Here is an 8,597-nt window from a genome sequence, read left to right as displayed (position 1 = left end):
CTCTAACCTGTACCTAACCTCTCCTCTAACCTGTACCTAACCTAACCTAACCTCTAACCTGTACCTAACCTCTCCTCTAACCTGTACCTAACCTCTCCTCTAACCTGTACCTAACCTCTCCTCTAACCTCTCCTCTAACCTGTACCTAACCTCTCCTCTAACCTCTCCTCTAACCTGTACCTAACCTCTCCTCTAACCTGTACCTAACCTCTCCTCTAACCTGTACCTAACCTAACCTCTAACCTGTACCTAACCTCTCCTCTAACCTGTACCTAACCTAACCTTCTAACCTGTACCTAACCTGTACCTAACCTCTCCTCTAACCTGTACCTAACCTCTCCTCTAACCTGTACCTAACCTCTCCTCTAACCTGTACCTAACCTAACCTAACCTAACCTCTAACCTGTACCTAACCTCTCCTCTAACCTGTACCTAACCTCTCCTCTAACCTGTACCTAACCTCTCCTCTAACCTCTCCTCTAACCTGTACCTAACCTCTCCTCTAACCTCTCCTCTAACCTGTACCTAACCTCTCCTCTAACCTGTACCTAACCTCTCCTCTAACCTGTACCTAACCTAACCTCTAACCTGTACCTAACCTCTCCTCTAACCTGTACCTAACCTAACCTCTAACCTGTACCTAACCTCTCCTCTAACCTGTACCTAACCTCTCCTCTAACCTGTACCTAACCTCTCCTCTAACCTCTCCTCTAACCTGTACCTAACCTCTCCTCTAACCTCTCCTCTAACCTGTACCTAACCTCTCCTCTAACCTGTACCTAACCTCTCCTCTAACCTCTCCTCTAACCTGTACCTAACCTCTCCTCTAACCTGTACCTAACCTCTAACCTGTACCTAACCTCTCCTCTAACCTGTACCTAACCTCTCCTCTAACCTGTACCTAACCTAACCTCTCCTCTAACCTGTACCTAACCTAACCTAACCTCTGACCTGTACCTAACCTAACCTCTGACCTGTACCTAACCTAACCTAACATCTGACCTGTACCTAACCTAACCTCTGTCATGAAGAAACATTAAGAAACATCCAGAAATTTCCCAGATATTTATAAACACCCCTCAGCAATCTCTGATATATTAAGTGAATCCCAACAAAATCCCAGTGCATAAACTTTCAATTATGTCCATGGTTCACGTCAACACACGCTGAACACTTGCTACGTGCTACATGTAGGCTAGAATAAAGTTGGGCTGCACTGAGTTCTTTGCAATTCCTATTACTAGTGCAAAATGCTCGTACAAAATCAGTTTTTGTGTGTGTTTTTAGTAATTGTTGGTTTGGTGTGTTTGAGCGCTCATTGTTACAATTACACAGCAAAAGTTCAGTGACATTTTTATTTGTGCATGGAAGCAAGCAAATACTGATACTGACATAATGACATACAATAAATGTGGAACATTGAACTACACGATTCTACAGGATACACAGAGAAAACGCTACGCTTGAGCAAACAGTTTGTGAATAGGCTACTACAAATGATGGCTGTGAATAAAATATAATAGTAAACAGTGTAGCTGACAGAGTGTTTATATCAGAATGTTTATTTTTAAACCACAACCCTTTAAGTGCTTCTTTTACCGATATATTTACCGATATCTTTTGCATTTCTAATCCAAACAACGTCAAACTTGGCACTACACTTACTCGTGCCCGTAGCGAGACACCTGTCGAGTCTGAAATCCATCGGACTAACGGTTCGAGAGATATGCGAATAACAGACACACACACACACACACACACACACACACACACACACACACACACACACACACACACACACACACACACACACACACACACACACACAGACAGACGTTTCTGTAATTTATAGATAGATGACCATATAACTACATTCTGCCTGATAATAGGGGGCTGGCACTTTTGAGAAAAATCTAATTCGAACGGGTATCAAATATCAAGCAATATATTCGAATATCTACGAGTCAAAAAAACAATCAGTCAAAAAATGTGTCATGAAGAGGAAAAAAAACATATATAAGTCGCACTGGACTATGAGTCGCATTTATTTAGAAATGTATTTCACACAAAAAAAAACAATGTTACGTGACAGTTCTCCATTATGCAGAGACTACTAAAGCTTTCACAGAGACCTCAAGCAGAGAGCACAAAGCCTTTCTTTAACCCTCTGGAGTCTGAGCGTTTTTTTGGGCCCTGGGGGTGTTCTGACATGCTCTGACATTTGTGCTTTTTTCAGTTGCTTATAAACATATTAATGGCAAAGGTGTAAATTCACTCTATATAGCACAAACAGGACTACAATAATATGTGAGCCACATGTATGTACATGTTTTCATTTTTGAGAGAATAATGTTTATGCGTGGTTATCGAAAAAACTAAAAATTAAAGTTTTTGAAATAAGGCCACAAAACACATACTAAATATGTGGCAATAAGACTTTTGACTAATGGATGTCGTCGCCTATAGTTTTTTCTTCAAAATTATGTGAAAATAGTCTTGCTTTATCGTTCACATAAAACCATACATTGATTTAAATTGATGTAAAACAGGTTTTGCTTGGAAAGCCAATATGCGAGGGGGCGTGAACGAGGAGTGGTTTACACCTTAGAATACAATGTCCCACCCACTCTGCATAATTAGCCATTCACTCAGGTGTGACACTGACTGAGCCACAATGCAAGGACAAAACATATATTTAGAAGAAGACTTATATTGACCATTTAAGATTTTGCTTACATCTATCTTGTAAATATGTTTTGCTATTTTATTAAAACGGTTACAATTACAACAATAATTACAATTTCAACAATATTTCAAGTTTAGCCTACTCTTTCTTTGTAAAAAAAAATGATTATAGGCCTACATTTTATCTATGTATTCATTAGTTTGTATATAGCCAACATTGGCACAGCTAACATCTTAGTTGATGACTTTATTTTTGACAAAAATAGTATTTTATATATAGAAATTGCTAAACAAAAGCTTATTTGATGTGGCAGTATATTCTACAGTAAAAACTGTACCCAAATCTAGTCAACAAAATGTTGTCTTTCATATTTCGTCTGACTGTAACGTTGTTTTCATGAAATATTAGGGCATATTGTTAATTTGCAGTTTAATACGTTGCTTATACAAATAGCCTACATTTTATTTCAACATTCAGTCGATGTTTACTTATCTCAGTATAGCAATGCAGTTTGCTAAAACATCATCATTCATTCACACACGCGATTTAAATAAAAAACTGTCTTTGCCAGCTGTGGTAAACAGCGCGCATCTCTGCCGTTTATTCATTCATAAACAGAAACCCACGTGAAGAAATTCACATGAGAAGGAAAAAACTTACAGTATTCCTCAGCTCGCTCCTCGATATACCCGCACTTCTGAGGGACATTTTCCATTAGTATTATTCCTCACAGCGCTGCAAGACGGTGTAAACAATGATCTAAATAAACTTGTGTGTTTTCTCGAGCTGATGGGGGCGTTCACAGGATTGCCTCAGCCATTTGCGTTTGAATAGCGCGCGCTCTCCGTGGGCGTGGCCGATTATAACGTAATGAGATGAGATGAGCTCGACTGGAATCGCTCTCTTTTAATACAGATTTCACAAGATGAGAATATTAGCTTTTTATATAAATTACTTCATTTAAAAGAAGAGAATTCAAGCTTCATGCCTGTGTGTCAGTATGCCTGTTTGACTGAGTATTCGCTGAGTTATTGTTAATTTTCGGACGCGTTTCAGAATGGACTTCACTGGCAGAGAGAAGGCAGAACTCGCTTCGTGTTTATTTTTCTTTATTTGGCAAAAAGCACAACACTTTGTTTTTATTGTGAGTATACACAAAAATAATACACATTTAACAGAATCGATTGATGAAACTCCTATGGAAAATCAAAGTCAACAGAGTATTTATGAGTTTCTTTTACACTAATAAAAAAAAAGCGAGCTGGTATCGCCGGCGATACCGTAGACCTCAGGGGGTTAAAGTGAATTTCATTTTGTATTAATTGTATCTTAATTTTAATCAATGTTTCATCAACCAATTGTCTGGATTTAATCATCAAGAAGTAAATATAGCAGACAATAGATAATCAGGACACGGAGGTGCCGGCGCGTGAACTGGAGCTCGTCTCATAAATGAACCGAAACTCAGCGTATAAGGTATGAGCCTACTCTCCTCACAGACCTGAGACATATATAGATAGCTTGAAATGTCTACTTTTAAACAGAACAATTCAAAACGAAAAGAAACTGACTGTTCTCTGCTTATGTAATCCATATGAAATGTGCATTTCTCTCAGGCGCGTTCACTACTGCGAAGATCACGAGTCAGCATCGTCAACTTCATCTTCAACTTCACACGTCAAACACACAGGGATGAGTATCGACCTGTTCACATCGGCCCTATTTTGACATCGGAACGATACCGATGTGTAAAAAAATGACCATATCGGCCGATATTATATCTGAGAACGATATATCGTGCACCACTAGTGTGTGTGTGTGTGTGTGTGGGAAAGAGTGAAAACAAGAAATGTATAAAGCAAGCAACATAAATGTGATGTTTCTGTAGGGAATAGCGAACACTGAATGTGTGTGTGTGTGTGTGTGTGTGTGTGTCTCTGGGCTGTTGATCTGTTGATCTGGACATGAACTCGCAGAGACGCATCAGCAACTGAGTCATGAGCCGCCGCTAATGGATGCTCACATTAGCTAATGGTGTACGAGACTTCCTGTGATAGCAGCGACACTGACCATAATGACCAAACACACACACACACACACACACACACACACACACACACACACACACACACACACTCACACACACACACACACACACATACTCACACTCACTCACTAACTAGAGAACTAACATGTACTTTTCTAGGCAATTTTCTAGTGGCATTCCCAACTGTGTGTGAAAAGACTGATATTCCAATATTGCCAGTTGGATTCGGGAAAATCCCTGGCACCTGAAGCGGTGCAGACGAGGACAAACAGGAGACACACACACACACACACACACTGAGGAGTGCCAGCGAGCGCAAACAGAGGCCGGTTCAAGCAGAAGGAGAGTGTGTGTCGGGACTGTCTGATCACCTGAGCAGGTGTGATCCACACACACACACACACACACACAGCAGAGGGAGAGTGTGTGTCGGGACCGTCTGATCACCTGAGCAGGTGTAATACACACACACACACACACACACACACACACACACACAGCAGAAGGAGAGTGTGTGTCGGGACCGTCTGATCACCTGAGCAGGTGTGACACACACACACACACACACACACACACACACACACACACAGCAGAGGGAGAGGGTGTGTCGGGACCGTCTGATCACCTGAGCAGGTGTGATCCACACACACACACACACACACACACACACACACACACACACACACACACACACACACAGCAGAGGGAGAGTGTGTGTCGGGACCGTCTGATCACCTGAGCAGGTGTGATCCACACACACACACACACACACACACACACACACACACACACACACACACACACACACACACACACACACACACACACACACACACACACACACACACACACACACACAGCAGAGGGAGAGTGTGTGTCGGGACTGTCTGATCACCTGAGCAGGTGTGATCCACACACACACACACACACACACACACACACACAGCAGAGGGAGAGTGTGTGTCGGGACCGTCTGATCACCTGAGCAGGTGTGATCCACACACACACACACACACACACACACACACACACACACACACACACACACACACACACACACAGCAGGAGAGTGTGTGTCGGGACCCTCCCACATTAACAGCAGCTAATTATGTTTTATGTGTTACACAAGTGCCTAATATAATCACTCCATTGGGATATTAAACTCTCGGCGGGAGACAGGAGCTGGAAATAACCACAGGATAATCTGAACAGTTCTGACGACTGATAGTGAAATATTAAAGGGACAATGTGTAGTTTTTTAGGTATTTTATTATCTAAAATCAATATTTTTATTTATAAATATGTCCTCAATGGTGTACAAATACCTCTGCCAATGATCTGACTTATCCTCGTAAACAAAGACTTTATTATCTTTATAACCATGGGACGGGTAGGTCCACGGAGGCTTCCATGTCGTTCCGCCATCTTGAAAAACTATAATAGCAGAGAGGGACAAAAAGTACTAGGCTAATGCGTTTCCACAACGAGTTCTTGTTCAGAGCCAGCGTCACGTGACTGAAGCCAGCAGAAGCGGAGGAGCAGAGCAGTGAGAGGCGCTGGTCACGGCACCGGCAAGTTTAAAAGGATGCACTGCACGGTTATTTATAATGGAGGACCATACATACGCTGAGTCACAGGATAAGGAGTCACAGGATAAGGAGTCCTCGTCGTCGAAAAAGTCCAAAGTAGACCGTAAAAGGAAACGTGACCGGAGATTACAGAAAACAAGGGTTAATGTCGGGAAAGCTAACGCAGGAGAAAGCTTTCAAAAGAGACACTAAAGTTGCCTGCTTTCTTCTCGACAGGTTAAGTCAATGTTACGGTCTTAATTACAAGCTTTTTTTCATTGCTTGGGTTGTGTACTTTATTATATAAGCCGCGTTTCCACCGCAGGAACTTTCCCCAGGAACTAGGAACTTTGGGCTGGTACTCGATGTGTTTACACCGCAGGAACCAGGGTCTAAATGAAGTTCCGGGTAAATATTTCCCCCTCCGATAGTCCCTGCTCATGAGGTAGTACTTTTTCAAAGTTCAGGAACTTTCAGGGGTGGGACTTGTGCGCTGCACAAGCTGATTGGTTGTGTTCACGCCGTATTTTGGTTGGATGATTCCACGCAGCATTTTATTTATTTTTAACCTCCCTTTTTAAAAAATCTATTGCGGTTCGTGTCGTGGCTTCATGCAGTAAGAGTTGTCTGTCTGCAAATATGGAATTTAATTAAAAAAAATAATAATAACATACAAATTTTATATCTAACGTTAGCATTACGAGCTTACTGAACACGCTTTATCAGTGCTCGTCTCTTTTCTGCCACAGCTTTTATTAAGTCATTATGTTTACACATTGTCATCTATTGCAAGGTTAGGTTAGTAACAAACAACTATTTACAAGACTGTCACTATTTATGATTGATAGACGGGGTTCAGGCTTTTTTTAAGCGTATTTGCGAAAGAGGACATTTTTGCGTGTTCGTCCCAGGCATCTCACAATAACTGATAACATACGTTGTCTAATTTTATACGCATACGAGCTTTCTGAACACGCTTTAGTATCAGTGCTCGTCTATTTTGTTTTGTTAATTACCTCGTTAGTAAACCAATACATAACTGCAGCACAGTTTGAATCTCCTCCATACTTATTATAAATGTGGCGCAACTGATCACTGTCCATCACAGACTGGGAGGAGCAGTTGCGCGCAGTTTACCTTCCCGGTACTTTAGACCGCGGTGTAAACACAGAAAGCAACCGGTCTGGGGCAAAAAAAGTTCCTGGGAAAAAAGTTCCTGGTACAAATTGTTCCGGGTAATTTCGGTGGAAACGCGGCTAAAGACAGACAGTAGAACTCGATGAAGTGATATTAGGACATCCTGTCATAGCTTTATGGTACGTGACGGCTACCGTAGATGCAACACGCAGCTGGAGAGAGGCGCTGGAGAGCAATATTCCTCTGAATGCAAAATACAATTTCACCACTAGATGGGAGAAGATCCTACACATCGTCCCTTTAAGCCCATGGATCACAGCCAGGTATTTCATTCTTTTTAACTAGTTTTTCTTTTCTGTTTACATTTTAATTTTAGCTAATATTTAAGTTATTTTGTTGTGTGTTTCTTTCTTCATTTTATTATTATTCTTTTTTATAAATATTTTAAATATTAATAAATAAATGTGTATTTTTTAAACATTACCAGTCAAATGTTTGTAATAATTAAGATTTTTACATTTTTTAAATAAAAGGCTGCATTTATTTGATCAACAATACAGTAAAAATACCATCATTTATAGAAAATGTTTTATATTTTTAAAAGAAGTTTGATGAAAAATACAGTAATATTGTGAAATATTATTATGATTTAAATCATCTGTTGTCTATGTGAATATATAGTGAAGTGTAATGTATTCCTGTGATCAAAGCTGAATGCTCAGCATCATTACTCCAGTCTTCAGTGTCACATGATCCTTCACAAATCACTCTAATATGATGATTTGATGATCAAGAAACATTCATTTGATGCTGAAAATTCAGCTTTGATCACAGGAATAAATTACATGTCACTATATATCCACATAGAAAACCGCTGTTTTAAATCATAATAATATTGCACAATTTTTTCGGTATTTTTGATCAAATAAATGTTGAGCAGAAGAGACATTAGTTATTTATTTATCATATTTTATTTACATACAAAAATTTTACAAAATACACAAATCATAAAAAAAATTTAAAATAAAAAAAACGGAAAAAAAACACAGAAAAACAACAATATACTGTAAGAATAGACGCGGAAAAAAAAAGGTAACGAAAAAAAAAGAAAAGAAAAGAAACGAAAGGCCTTATAATTTGAAATCTATGTCCTCTGGGG

General features: G+C 39.9%; 1 protein-coding gene across 2 annotated transcripts in view; it reads right to left on the bottom strand.

Annotated features, from left to right (window-relative positions):
- Nucleotides 1–8,597, bottom strand: part of gxylt1a (glucoside xylosyltransferase 1a) — a 32,946-nt gene that overhangs the window by 6,017 nt on the left and 18,332 nt on the right. The gene's annotated exons all lie outside the window — the stretch shown is intronic.

The sequence above is a fragment of the Leuciscus leuciscus genome (genome assembly GCF_965113295.1).
Source record: "Leuciscus leuciscus genome assembly, chromosome: 25".
Taxonomy (NCBI): Eukaryota; Metazoa; Chordata; class Actinopteri; order Cypriniformes; family Leuciscidae; genus Leuciscus; species Leuciscus leuciscus.
This window is presented reverse-complemented; position numbering and strand designations above follow the sequence as displayed.